Consider the following 11938-nt stretch of genomic DNA (forward strand, 5'->3'; position numbering starts at 1 on the left):
AACTTCTCCAGGTTCCAATATTTATGCAATTCTCAAACCTTTTGGCCACGACTGTATAACCTCTTCTGAAGTTTAGTGGATATTATACATGGTTATGCTCAGGATGTGTCGGCCAGTTTCCACTGGAAACGCCTTTTGGTTAAACTGTCAGCGAGGAATTTGCATTTGCACTGTTACATTTTTATATAACTTTAATGCACATAAACAACAGCTGCTTGTTTCAGTGAAAATACATTGATGGCTTTTTAATAAAGTTGTGCAGCTGTAAAGTATTTTGTCTGGTGTCAATTCTATCGTCAGCTACATCGTTATGGCAAATGTTCAAATGTATATGGTGATAAATATCTTTGGTCATATGGTCCTGCTCTGTCTGTCACCTTCTGTGTTGAGCTCATTGTTTCCTCTGTAGTGGCTGAGCTGAGTCCAAGTAGCTGAAAATGTTCCTCTGCTGCTCCGTCAGACTCTCCTCCTCCTGCTGATCAGCTGGGACACAAAACAGATCTTTGTTAGGCTCCACACTGCACTGAAGAGTCAAAGTGTCTCATATGTTCATCTGACAAGTAAAAGAACACATTTTTGTTTCCCGAGGTGGGCAACTTGTTGGAAACAAACACAAAAGGTTTGAGCACTGATACCTGGCCATTGCTGGCATTGAAAGATGCAACCCCAGCAATGTGGATTGTCAAGACTCAAACCAATCATCAAGCAAAGACAACAGGGATCATTTGTTTCTCTTTATTTAGCATTCACAGCATTTGTAGTTGCCTTCTGTGCAGGGGAAGTCACGCACACTGTGTGGTACCGCCATCCGCAGGAGGTTTAGTCAACCTCTGTAAGAGAAACGAGGTTGTCTGAGACTGAAATGATATTAACTAAAGAAGTGGTGATTTGTAAAACTTCAAGTGTATGATAAGGTGAAAACAAATACACAACTGCATGTCATGTAGTTGAAGGTTTTTTTTCTTTGGAAGACCGGAAAACACTGAACGTTATAAATTAGTCCTTTATTTATCCAGGTAAAAAAAAAATCTCATTGAGATTAAAAATCTCATTTCAGAGACCTGGCGTCATGGCAACACAAGTCACATACCACACAGGTATATAACATTTAAAACAAACACAATATCCCAACATGTGTAACAAATGTATTGTGCTTGAAACAAATTCAGAATAGGTGATAAAGCAGCTGCACATGTGTGTCACGAGTAAATCTGGCTGTATAACAAACAGAAACAAGTGATGCTGCTGTCTTTGCTCAATGGTTGGTTTGAGTCTTGACAATCCACATTGCTGCCATCTTTCAATATGTTGAATGCACCAGTGTAAGTGCAGCCACTCAGACTCAATGTGTTCAAGATCAAACAGGTGCAGATGTGTCACGAGTTCATCCAGCAGTAGCTATGGCACTTGGCCACAGGGGGCAGCAGTGGACTGACCTGCATTTGAGACTGCTCCAGCTGCTCTGTGACAGTCAGTAGATCTGCTACAAATTGCAGATCATATGCAAGTTTTGGAAATGACATTATAAATATTCCTAACTCAGCCACGGCAGCATTGTTGATGTATTACCTATATACTACAAATTATTCCACCTGCTGAAAAGTGGATCCAATGTGGGCGGACTCAACACTTAGCAAATAAACCTGTGATGTGAGAATGTAATCAAACTGTTGATCAGAGGCAAAGTAATTTAAAGTTTATGATGCTATCGTCTAATGTTAGCTGACATGATGTTAGCTTGTAAACTTATGTTGTTGTCTGGGTCTCATGTCTGATCTGATGATAATAACTGTGACAACACAGAGATTAAATAAAGGACGTTGGTGGGACTTCTTATGTTAGAACTATAACTTCAGTTAAGGAGTGAGACGTAAGGTGACAAGGAGAATGAAGAGAATGAGAAAGAAGTAACTGGGAAGAGAAAATGAAAACAAAAATTTGAAATGATCAAATTTGTGTTAACAGATGATGGTGATTTTAAAAATTCAAGTAATTTAAAGGTTTTATCCTATTTGTTGTTGTTTTTTTCATATTCTTCTATTTGCAAGAGGTTATTAATAAAACAGGTTCTCTTTCTGGTTTCTCTTTTTGGACGCACTCTCTACAGCTTATCACATCCAAAATGGCGGATGTCAAGTACAAAACCTCGACAGAAACAATCAGCAAGAATTTTAGCATCAGTCCAAAATAAAACTGTCCAACTACAGAGTTTTAAAATCCAACTAAACTATGAACAGAGATCTTTTACAAATAGGCTATTGATGAGATGACAGTGGTAACAAAAACGTACACATCCGCGCACACAGACAAAATGGCGGGAGAGCGTTTAACGGTCGACCTCATGAGTCCGTTACCGTGAACTATGGAGCGGCAGATTTGTGCTGGAACTGAGCTGCACACAGCTGATGTTAGCCAGGAAACATTACACACTGCTAACGTTACCTTCACACGGAGCTCCACACGGAGACGATCAGCGTCAGGCACAAACACCAAGTTCAGAAAAGAGGAACTTTGAGCAGGAAGGAAAGAGTCAGAGCGGCGTTTGAGGACACGTTTACAACCACGAACATCAGAATCTGTCTGTGCTGCATTCAAGTGCAACTTGGAAACTCACTAATCTCTGTCATGTTGTCCAAAGATGATTTATTTCTGCTGGTTTTCCTGTTTGAAACACAAACATGTGTCAGCACTTTGTTGTTCTTCACCCTGCAGCATTTGAATATTTCAGGAGTAAACTGATCATAAATTCATGAAGTCATGAATGAAAGTGCAGACTGAGAGTGGATCACATGATGTTTGAGGTGTGTCATGTGACATGTTCAGTATTGTCACACATGTCTAGATTGTCCCTGATATCATAACTGCTCAAACACTGATGATTATATTTGAAGAATTATTCCTGATGGCAGCAAAGTTTGAATGGAGCTCTCTGTCTGTGCTGATTTGTCGCCCTCTGGAGGTCAACGCACAAACTGCATGATGTCACTGTAACCACCACAGTGACAGGAAGTGATTTTAAATGATGAAATATGTCAGTGATGCTGATAGTGTGTTCATCACAGACGTTCAGGCTGACATGAATCAAAGTTAATGTCATTATGGACCAAGGACAGTACTCTGGGTCTCCTGCAGAACAACTCGAGCTGTGATACCTGAATGAAGAGCCTCTGCTGCTTTAAAGAAGGAGGCTCGAGGCAGAGGTGAGGTGCAGACCAACCAGCTTTTATTCAGCAACTTTAACAGAAGGATCAGAAAAATAAAACTATACAGCACAGTGATGCTGACTGAAGCCACAGCATTAAACTAAACAAGCATCGGATCATCTTTAACAACATCTAATAAATAATGACAACTATTTAATCCTGTATTTCCTACAATAAAGCCTGTTCAGATATTTGTTGCTGATGGAAATGTAAAAGGCTCCCAGGAACCAAAGGACAAAAACAGAGGCAACAGTCACAGCTGCAAAGGATCCCCTAACACATAAACTGGTTCGAAGATATTTTCTAGCTCTGCAGAGGAGCTTGATTGCACGGACAGTAAAAAGTGGATTCAATAACAGCAGCGAGCGCTGAGTGATATAACGGTGCTGCGAGCAGCAGTGCAAAGGCTCACACAGAGACAGCAGCTACACTGTGTGTGGATGTGATCCACAGTCACAGCTGTGGGTTTCAGTCAGTGTGTCTCTAACTTCATGGTCACATTTCAAAGCTTATTGCAGCCAGAAGATGTTCAAGTAAAAGATTTATTGCTGTACTCGTCTACCAGGATAACAGGAGGTTCATAAAGCTGTGTAATACTTCAGCTTTCCATCATGCAGTAGTAGTTGTGTCCCTTTGTGTTCATTAGTGTGTTCACACGTCTACTTTAACTTCACTCTGTAATGAAAGGATTCAAATCACTGATAAATACATACATGCTGACTCTGAGTCTCAGTGAAGGAGGAAAGGATGGATGAAGGCAGCCTAGTGTGGGTCATGTGTGTCCAGCAGTCATCCAGGGCCTGGATCCATCTGTAACAGGAAGACAAAGTCCAGCCTGTAATCATCCTATCAGGCACAGCGTTTCCATCCAGCATCCTGACGACGCTAACAACCCGTCAAACGTCTCCTCTGGTCCACAGAAGTCACACTTCCTGTGTCATGTTTACCTTTTTAAGTGTGCTATTCAAGCCTGTGTGACCAACTCTGACTCTCCAGATTCCATCCTGGTCTCTGCTGCAGCTTCTTCTACACGACTGTTTTCTGTATAATAATATCTGCCTTTCCCGTCTCTGTCCCAGTGTGCCTGCCACTCGTCCTTCATCTTTACCTTCATTATACTCTTCACCTCACTTTCACTGTATTTTATAGTCAAACCTGCACGACTTCTTCTTGCTGCACCTTTTTAAACTTATCGTCCTGTTCATTGCATCAACACCGATATTCACAGGGAGCCATAAGAAATCCACTTCTATCCCTCTGTGTTTGATTCTATACAGTAAATGAAGTATATCAAAAACAATATGTTGCCTAGAGTCTGAAGACATATCACCTGTGCTCACTAGCACGCTGCTAGAGTCCCAGCAAACCACATACCTGCATATTAGTGCGTCCTCCACCCAGTTCAAGCCAGTAACATCACTACCAGCTCCCAGTATAAACTGCCACATCATCTATAATTCTTTTACTCATCACCAAACTTATTTGTGGGAGAACAAATGCAGCAGCCGTTCTTTTATCTGACAGTGTTGACGCATCAGTAAATATCCTCACATGACCTGAGGACTTTCCCACTATATGAACCTGCTTTTAGTCGCCCCTCCTCCCTCGCCACAAGCTTCCTTTACAACATAACTTATAAAAAACAACTTTATTGACAATCAGCAATAACAATTACAGACAGTCTAGAAGAAGAATCACATGATCAAGGAGCAGACATCACGACACCACTGACATCACGGGTGGAGGACATGTTGGAAAACTGCTACAAAGTGCTGTGCAGCCAGCAGAGCTTACAGTCTGTCCTGTGTGTCATACAGGCTCTCACACTTAGTGTTTCTGTGACACATTGAAGAGAAGTTTGTGTTGTTCACAGTTGTGCTTGTACTGAGTGACAGCTGACATGACCTAACAGGAATAATGTGTCTGTGCTGAATGAGAAGTAACACACAATGAAGTCTTGATGCATCTCAATCATCCAGGAAAGTGAGTCTGTTGCTTCTGTTCATCTGGACGCAGCGTTTTGTGGGAGAAACGTGTCGTCATCATCAGGTGACGTCTTCAGTCTCAGCTGCAGGTTTCAGTCTTACAAACAGGACATTTGCATAAAGACTGAAAGCAGCTGCAGGAACGATGGGCTGGGAGCTCCGTTCCTTCATCTTAATTATGCAGATTCTCAGGACCATTGATCAACAACCACTGATCCATGTCCATGAGTCCCATTCACAGAGATGTGGGAATGGCTGCAGTCACAGCATGTAAGATGGAAATAAATGAGAAGTATTTAGCTGAAGTGGATTTGATTTATGTTACTTCTTTTTTAACTTGTAGTTCTACATTGGAAGATTATTGTGATATTGAAATATAAAAATACATTTATATTCTATTATTTTCTCAAAATAAGCGTCACACTCGTGGAAGCCGGTGTAGCCGCCGAAACGCCAGCATTTATGGAGACTTCAGCCCCAGGTAGGCCAGTTATGGATCTTCGGATTCACATTATGTCAGCAGCTGTTCTCCACCGTGAACTGTGTTCAAACAAACACGCTCACGCCTCACAGACGACAGCTTACAGTCCTGTAGAGATAAAGTGACTTCGTACAGCCCCGACCTGCAGACGCTGTGCGCAGAGGTTCAGGAGCAGAAGTCCCGTTGTAAACATATCACGGCAGACCCGACGATGTTTGCATGAACGCGCTTTTTTTTAAAAGTCAGGTCGAGGCTCCAAAAGCCCAAAGGCGATATAACAGTTTGTGTTTGCTACATGGATCATTGGAGTTCAGCTTTCCTTTGTTATATTTCTTTAAGAGCTCAAAATGTGTTCATTACATAAATCAAATGTAATTTTCTCTGTAGCACTTCATGGATTTCATAAGCAACACACTGTAGTTGTTCACACAAAGCATAAAGGTAAAAACAATATACACAGTGTTATCTTCATTTTAGATGTCACAAAGTATTTGCGGCTCCCAGTGTTTTCCGAACCCTGACCCTTTGCGTGGAAACCGGGTCCAAAAGTCTCTTTGGGTGTTAAAGGTTGCTGACCCCTGCACTAGGCCCAACTGACACATATATTTGATTCCAAATACAAAAAATAATGTGTAACCTGCTGGAAGAATGTAGGAGGTTGAGACAGGATCTCAACACTTGGTGTCTGCAACAAAAGACAACAATATGTGGGCCGATCGTGGCTCAAGAGTTGGCAGCTCGTCTTGTAATCGGAAGGTTGCCGGTTCGAGCCCCGGCTTGGACAGTCTCGGTCGTTGTGTCCTTGGGCAAAACAGCACTTTGGGGTCCTTAGGGACGAGTAAAGCGCTCTACAAATACAGGCCATGTAATGGCAGAAACATTCTCTAGTGTAAATCCTGACTAGTTCATTAACTACAGATCAGTTTCAGTGAACATTATTCACAGAGGGATCTGAGTTCCTTATACCAGACTCTACAGAAACTGTAACACTGTACAGCTCTGCGACTCAACAATATGACAACAATGTAACACACACTAGAATCATCAAATAAAGCCCCACTAACCACTAGAACTAACTAACTAGCACTGGACACTTGCATATTAGAGATTTCTACCACCATAGGAGGCGAGATATCATCCTTGAACCAGAGCATCCAGCCCTCAATTTCGGACATAAAAAGCAACGTGGCCAGGCATGATAACACTTTGACTGAACTGCAGGACTGTGCCTCGAACCACTCTGACACCATCGCCACTCTCCAGGCCACTGTGGAGCGTTTGTCTGCGGAGGTAAAGAAGTTAGATGAGAGATGTGGAGCTCTTGAGGCACTCCAGGAAGAATAATTTAAGAACTGCAGGAATACCAGAAGGCACAGAGGGACCCAAGATGACTGAGTTGGTTCACACCTGTTGGCGGAGGTGCTATCTCTCGAGGAGAAGCCACTCATCGATCGAGCACATAGAGTGAATCGCCAGCGTCCCAACAAAGTCATCTTCCTCGGCCCATCATCTTGAGATTGCACTACTACCACATTGGTGAGGAAATTCTGCTGAAAGCTGCAGAGAACAAGAACCTGATGTATAAGGGTTTTTAAAATAAACATCCTCCCAGATTTCCCTCCCTCTGTTGGAAACGCAGAGCCGCATTTGCAAATATGAGAGGAAGACTACGTGGGATGACCGGCGTCAGGTACAGACTGCTATACCCTGCAAAGCTGTTAGTGACCCATGGTGATGTGAGGAAAAGCTTTACCGATCCCAAAGAGACCGTAGACTACGCGGAGAAGCACCTCTCCCACCCACCTTCAAATGTATTAAAAGCAAGGATATATCTATATGTCTAACGCTGACACAGCACTGTGTTTCTTCTTTTCCCTTTATATTCCATGTAAAGGTGAATATGGAGCGTTTATGGAGCTCGTTTATTGACCAGCTGTCAGTTAGAAGGTAAGAGTTACTAGGTTAACAGAGGTTAGCAGTAACAGTACGGGGAAGTATATTGTGTTGTTCTTTTGTTGGTTTTTATTTTATCGTACTTTACTTTGTTATTTTGATTTTACCTGTTGTGAGTGCTTCCCGTAATTCTCCTTTTTCTTGCGCCGCTGCGGCCAGAGTTCACAACATTACATATTTTTGTATCTATAAACAGGAAGCTGACACTCTCCAGACTTTATCAAAGGTGTGAGCGTCACAGCAGAGGCCTTTGTGTCAACGTAGCTGAAGACAAAACACAGAAACACATGAAGGAGATTTTCCTGGCCTGGATTTTATACAAATATTCTGCAGTACATCAAAAATGAAAGAAAACCATTAGTCAACATATGAACATCACCTCTGAAGTTACAGAGCTTTGATTGGAGACACAGCTGAGCGTTTTGCATTTTGCATAATTAATTACATAATTAATTATGTAACCATAATTAAATGGTTACATCATCTTTAAAGTCCCCAGAGATCAGGAAAAGGGCCTGAGGGTGCTGTGTTTGGAGTCTGCTGGTTACAGTGTGCAGGACCTCACAGGCTGCTGCAGCGTTAGCAGAGGGCGGGACATACACAGCTATCATAATCACGTGTGTAAACTCTCGTGGTAGATAGTACGGTCTCATGCTAACCGCTAGCAGCTCAATGTCCTTACAGCATAGCGTCTCTTTGATAGAGAAATGCCCAGAGTTACACCATCTATCGTTCACAAACACAGCCAGACCCCCTCCTCCCTTCTTACCACTCTCCGCTGTTCTGTCATAAGAGGCTCAGCAGCTAAAGCAGCACACCTGGGTCTCCCAGCCTATTAAAAGCAGCCCTTTGCTTCACCTGCTTCACTAAACATTATTATTTTAAGCAGAGTGGTGTGATTTATGTAGGCATTGCTGTGTGACAGGATGACTTTTCTTGCACACCCACCAAATGAGGGCGCACATGCTTCCACGCCCACTGGTGACTGCACACATCCTTTCAAGGAAGCATTTCATTCATCCCTAACAAATGGAAGAAAACACTGTGCAGCGTGTTCAGGTTTGAACGTGGCCCTGGCCTCTCTCTGCATCCACCTGGCACATGCAACACACATCCACTCCCTGCTGAACTGCTTGTATTTGATGTGTTGAAGTTTTGGTAACGTTTGAATAAATTCCACTTTATTTATAGGAACATTTCATCTGTGGACTCCTGCTTCCCCTCTCCTTGAGCCAGTTTGTGACGGGAACATGACATAAGAAAAGTAATTTATCCCTTTTTGATTCTGTGTATCTGGCGCTCATCCAGTGAGTTCACACTTGGCAGAAACAGACTGAATTTGTCTGGAGAACTTTGGCTTCAGCCAAGTTAGATAAACACACTGTGTCTCTGTCAAAACAGCAGTGTAGTTGTGGCACCCCTGTGAGGGAATGACCACATGAATATTATTTTGTGTAAAACACTCATGTAACGGGACATTTTTCATTGCTATATGTATTTATTTTCAGTTTCTTTAAGAGGATAGAAAATCCATGTAACAGGGATTCATTTTATGTTAGAAAGCAGTGAGGGCGGAACTTTGGTGCTTGCTCCGGGGTTTCGGGGAGCAGTAAGTGGAGCCCACCTTCCGCTGCTTCCTCAGACACGTTCTGGAGGAAAGCAGAGACGCATCGTGTCTTCCTTACTCTGCTCTTCACCTGCTTTTACAGGTCGGTACACGGTGCTCGCACCGAAAATGTTGTTTATTGTCACCATGGTTACCCACGTTAATGTGAATGGGAGAGTTAAGGCGGTCCGCCAAAGTTATTTATATGTAAACACGGGAGAAAACCAGAGGAGTGTCCCGCGCGACCGCACCGCGAGCCCGCTCGTTAGGTGGAGCGCTCGTGAAGCAGAGTCAGTGCGCTCCTATGCTCTGTGCAAACGTGTTGTAATGCTCCAATCAAATCAGTTCTGTGAGATGTGAATGTTAATAGTTCTGTTAAAGTGACTGAGTAGATTAGCTAGTGTAACACAAGCACTCTGAGCAACTCTGTGTAGCTAACAGAGGCATTCACTGATGTCAAGCCAGCCTCCAGTTTATTTTACGTTCCCTGTGTATTCAAAGTATTACGGGAATGGATGTGGAAACCGGATTTCAAAATAAAAGCCAACTTCGAGTGAATAAACAGATATGTTAAGAACATAATAACATATAATTTAGGCTTTTTTTTTTTACAAACTCTAATGTTACATCTTCTAATGTTTCCACAGGGTAATTCCACCTTAGATCAACAGTATACAACCCCACAGTGATACCAATATAGGTAATACATCAACATGGCTGCCGTGGCTAAGTTAGGAATATTTATAATGTCATTTCAAAACTTGCATATGATCTGCAATTTATAGTAGAGATGGACCGATCCGATATTACGTATCGGTATCGGTCCGATACTGACCTAAATTACTGGATCGGATATCGGAGAAAAATAAAAAATATAATCCGATCCATTAAATATCACGAAAGCACCTCACAAAAGTTGCAACACGCCGTAACTCGCCTCAGAACGTTAGCACGTCGTAGCAGTATGCATCACGTGATAGAGCGGCTGTGGCATGCGGGACCTGTCGGTGGTCTGGATAGCATGTGGAGCTTCGCTAGCAACCCGGCATTTCATCTCCGACAAAGTTATCCCGAGAGAAGTAAAGCAAGTGTGTAAGTCCTTCTCTGAATGTTTGTAAAGCATTCCCACGTTAAGCTTAACAAGCGACTGCCTCTCGCTTAATGATCAGCTGATCGGCTTTTCTGTCGCGAGTCCATCTCTCTTGTTTGTTTTTGGCCCACTTTGCACCAGAAAGAGGAAACCAGCGGCTGAACAACAGCAGCACATTTAAGCTTGATAAGCTGTTGTTACAATTTATTTAATATTACTTTCTACACCAGTATCTTTTTCTACGTAGCTGACGTAACTGTGCAGGGGCGGATCTAGCAAAGTTTAGCCAGGGGGGCCGATAGGGCATTAACAGGGAAAAGGGGGCACAAAGACATACTTTTCTTTCTTATTCTCATTTAAAATGTCGAGCTTTTAATAAATAATTATCTGACACCCAAAGTTTTAATGTGATGTAAAATGAATAGAAGTCAATTACTGTATATAGTAACTATTAAGTCTAATATATATACCCTAGTAAGCTATAGTACTTTTTACTTTGGGAAGGTACCATCTGTGCAGTCTGCAATTTTGTTGAAGAAAGATGTTGAATCTATTTAATATTTCTTGAAAAATAATTGATTTCTGTGCATTTTTTTCACACTGCATCAAATTAAGGTTGATTACGTCGATTAAGCATCATGAGGTGGCGCGTGAGGGGTGGTTCCCTATTTTTTATTTATTTATTTTTGTTGTTGCTGGGAGTTGGAACCCTATTAGTTAGGTTGCTTAATATTTACGCTAAGTACTCTTTAAAATACCAGGATAGGGAGGATGGTGTAGGTTTAAGTTTATTAGATTGATCAGTATTGCTGAACTATGAAATATTTTTTTTGTATACAGGTATAACAGAATAGCTTTAGTGTAGTTGTTGTTTTAAACTTGAGTATGAACTTGCAGACTTGCAAAATGCAGCAAGATATTTTAAAAAACAGTTTTGTTGATTAAAAAACACTATATCGGATTCATATCGGTATCGGCAGATATCCAAATTTATGATATCGGTATCGGACATAAAAAAGTGGTATCGTGCCATCTCTAATTTGTAGCAGATCTACTGACTGTCACAGCAGCTGGAGCAGTCTCAAATGCAGGTCAGTCCACTGCTGCCCCCTGTGGCCAAGTGCCATAGCTACTGCTGGATGAACTCGTGACACATCTGCACCTGTTTCTATGAACACATTGAGTCTGAGTGGCTGCACTTACACTGGTGCATTCAACATATTGAAAGATGGCAGCAGTGTGGATTGTCAAGACTCAAACCAACCGTTGAGCAAAGACAGCAGGATCACTTGTTTCTGTTTGTTATACAGCCAGATTTACTCGTGACACACATGTGCAGCTGCTTTATCACCTATTCTGAATTTGTTTCAAGCACAATACATTTGTTACACATGTTGGGATATTGTGTTTGTTTTAAATGTTATATACCTGTGTGGTATGTGACTTGTGTTGCCATGACGCCAGGTCTCTCTTGGAAATGAGATTTTTAATCTCAATGAGATTTTTTTTTTACCTGGATAAATAAAGGACTAATTTATAACTTTCAGTGTTTTCCGGTCTTCCAAAAGAAAAAAACCTTCAACTACATGACATGCAGTTGTGTATTTGTTTTCACCTTAT

At 41.9% G+C, this 11938-nt stretch overlaps 2 protein-coding genes across 2 annotated transcripts in view; both read left to right on the plus strand.

Moving 5' to 3' along the window:
- Positions 1–382: 382 nt before the first annotated feature.
- The window catches only part of LOC309697190 (uncharacterized protein), a gene marked incomplete at its 3' end in the record, with an annotated part of 94488 nt that continues 82932 nt past the window's right edge, over positions 383–11938 (plus strand). The window contains exons 1-2 of the mRNA XM_082518910.1: positions 383–505; positions 10189–10320. The remainder of the gene's footprint in view (positions 506–10188; positions 10321–11938) is intronic.
- Positions 9278–11938, plus strand: part of LOC309702261 (uncharacterized protein) — a 36691-nt gene continuing 34030 nt past the window's right edge. The window contains exon 1 of the mRNA XM_082526833.1: positions 9278–9331. The gene's annotated coding sequence lies outside the window, so the exon portion shown is untranslated. The remainder of the gene's footprint in view (positions 9332–11938) is intronic.

Source organism: Aulonocara stuartgranti (genome assembly GCF_965226115.1).
Source record: "Aulonocara stuartgranti genome assembly, chromosome: 3".
Classification (NCBI taxonomy): Eukaryota; Metazoa; Chordata; class Actinopteri; order Cichliformes; family Cichlidae; genus Aulonocara; species Aulonocara stuartgranti.